Raw genomic sequence first — 3,496 nt, forward strand, 5'->3', positions numbered from 1 at the left:
TCCTCACAAAAAGAGCGAATTTCCAAACTTATTTTATTTGTTTAACACGGTAGCAGCAGGTGAGTATACTGCATGAGCAAACAGGTAAGCAAATGTGCTTTTATTCGTTTAAACATTTGAATATTTTTACTAATGATTTTGAACTAATTTTATTATTGCATTAGTAGGTTGATGACAAGAAGATTGAATCAACGCTGAGTACAGAAAGCCAAACGCAGGTAATATTCCCGTCGATCTGAACATACATTCTTGTATTTTCCAGCAGGACACTAAAGCCAGTTTTTACAATATTTGTTGACCCTCGATGCCCTCGCACGCCATCCAGGCTCCATGCATCCGGCCCCCTCGCATCACATTTGCATGGCAGAGAACAAATTACCCAATCAGAGCCGTAGCAGTCGGTGATGTCGCGCTCCCACCTCGGCGCTTGTCACGGAAGCGCAGCTAATTGTGAGAAATTCGATTTGCTCTCCCACCTTCTAAACCTCACCCGGCCCAGCGAGGGGGCCCTTAAATGGACACGATCCCCACCCTGCACGGCCTCATGCTGCACTCCTGTCGCAACAGCCAACCTGATCTCTCTTATATACACCATCAGTGTGTGTTTGTATGCCTTAGTTAAAAATTGACCTTTGACCTCTTTCGCATCGTAATATAACATTTTAATAAGCTGCGGTGGGTCAGTTAGTGCGTGCCGTTGCTATGGAGATGGTCTCAAATCCGAATGGTAGGTGTAAAAAGGCATTCTTAAATGGGTGTATTTAATCTGGAGGCCGCAGTATTTCGGACCCCCGCGGCACAACTACTTTGTAATGAAGTGATGTATTTGTTAAGCCGAGTCTCACCGTGTGCCGAGACGTGTTTGTTGCAGAATAAACCGCGTAATGCATTTATGGCAGAAAACATCAGCTAACAAGTTTAGCACGCGTCGGCGAGCTTCGGCTAACGTGTTTACACCGCTGCTGTCATTTGTAAAGACTCTGTAATCTGTAATTTGTGTCAGTAAGATAAATGTGTTTATTGCTTAACAAGTGAAGTGAATCGTGTGCGACTGAAAGGGAAACTTCACCCATTTGCATTAAGCTTTGTACCGTTAGAACCCCAGTCATGTTTTTAAATGGTCGTGCACCATTCCCTCAGTTTCCCCTGAGAGGGGAGAAATACTGATTTCAGTGAGGCACTTCCTTCTTTCAATGATGTAAAAATCGTCATTTTGCGTCATTGAAAGAAGGAAATCCTGTATCTCTATTGAGTGTGAAAGACTACAGACACTCATTCCTCATTTTTCCAAGGTGGGGGCTATGGGTGGGACCCACTCACGCTTCAGACCAATTACAGATAAGTGGGTGGGACTTACGAAAATATACGAACACAGACCGAAAAAAAACGACCAGCCGCCATCTTTATGCTAAGCTAAGCTAAACAGAAGTTGTGGAGCGAGCCAGAATTCATGTTACAATAACAGTGGAAGTTAATCAATATTACATGGAAGAGGGTGATTTTACAAGCGTGATGCTCTAATCCGCTGTTCATTGCACCTTTATGAGCCACAATACTGCAAAGAGCTGAGGCAGATGTAGGAACAGAAGCCCGAGGAGTAGGCCGGAGCCTGGGCGTCGGCTGGGTAGAGGAGCCCGGTGAAGAAGCAGCAACCATCGGCCTCTGCTGCGTAGAGATGCTTGCCTGTTCTCTCGCTGTGTGGCTTCTTTATAACATTTCTGCATCAGATAAGGATATGGACGTTTGTTTGGTGAAGGTTTCTATGCAAGAGAGGAACTTTGCGCGCGTTTGGAACGTTTATTTCACGGACATGTTTCGGTTTACGAGCAGACGCGCTGCGGAGTATATAAGCTTGGACGGACTCGCGCCGTTTGCTTTCGGTTTAACATTTCTGGATCAGATAAGAATATGGACGTTTGTTTTGTGAATGTTTCTGGTCGCGTGCTTATTTCAAAGACGTGTTTCGGTTTACGAGCACAAGCTCCAAGAGCTGAGGCAGCGCGTATGTGGAGATATTATGCAGGGGACGCGTTTGTGTGGAGGAGGATGGAGGGATAAACGGACGTCTAACTAAAGTGAGTGCTTCTATTTTCTTTGTTATACTAACGTGGCATTTATGTACACAATAGCATATCTGAGCGGTGTTTTATATGTCTATATTGTGAGAGCAGTGAGGCCAATAATAACACAAATGTAATTACAGTAAACAAGAGACAAAAAGAAAATTGGTAAAACTAAATAAACATTTAAAATGCATACACTTTTTTTAAGTACTTGGAAAGACATTTGTACTGTGGATCTGAAACCGCACGTTACTGTTTGAATAAGACTTTGCTACACACCAGGCCAGAGTGTTATTGTGTATACCACAATGTAACATCACGTTTAAAAGTAAATCATGATTGGTGTCAGTCAGACACAGTGGTGGTGGCTATTTTCTTTGTTTTACTAACGTGGCATTTATGTACATAATAGCATGTCTGAGCCGTGTTCCGAGTAATGGGAGTGGCTTGCAGAGCTGTGCATTGTGGTGCATAGTGGCAGTTGTAGTTTTTCATACAAATGTGCTCTAAAGTCACATTTTGTCTTTTCTCTGTCAAATAGGCACAAAATTCTACATTTATGTTACATTTTGACTACAAATATGACTCACTTTCCATAAAGATTAATGTTCCTATCGGTGAAATGGCCCTTGAAGAATTGTAAAAATATCCCCGACCTGCTAATATCAATCTAGATGTGACCTATATTCAGTTGCGATGAGTTTTATTTGTTTCATTAAAACCATCTCAAACACGCTCATCTGTTGGTTATCTCCGTTAATGGTCTGCCAGGGGTGGTGGGCCGCCTCTCGTACCCTCCTGCCAGCGCTCGCAAAAACTCTTTAATATTTTATGCGATCACGAGCCTCCATAAGCAAATTTCAGTCCCCGGCAAGTTCGGCCAAAACATGATTAATTTAGTGTTTATCCCCACCATCCTTTAAAAAAACAAAACCCCCTCGGCCAGACACGCAGAGCTCAGTTTGAGACTAAATTTCAAACCCTATATCATAATACACGCCTGAGGAGAAATCTTTGATTGGGCTGCGCTTTCTTATTTGGACGTCTAAAAATGGGGACGAATTACCCCGAGTAAACACTTTGGAAAAGAAAGCTAAAGCTTACATGATGATGTTTTTACAGGCCTGGGAAGGTAAAGGTGTCCTGCTTTGTGTCAAATAAGGCAGCATACGATCACAGTGTTATAAGGGTGTATGCCAAGCTGATAGGTTACTTGGACACATCAGATCAATGTTGTAGTGAATAAAGTACCCATTAAGAGGTCTTTCAACCAATAGAATTGCATTTGGGGTCTTGAAGCGGTGGGCTCAGTTGTTCAGGACACCTGTTCAGTTTCTTAATCGTGGATGTATGGTGGTTATTGTATGCTGCCATTGACCAATCAGATTTTGAGTGTTTCTGAGAGCATTTACAAGAATAAAATGTCAAGTTAC

Source organism: Misgurnus anguillicaudatus, chromosome 8 (assembly GCF_027580225.2).
Source record: "Misgurnus anguillicaudatus chromosome 8, ASM2758022v2, whole genome shotgun sequence".
Lineage (NCBI taxonomy): Eukaryota > Metazoa > Chordata > Actinopteri > Cypriniformes > Cobitidae > Misgurnus > Misgurnus anguillicaudatus.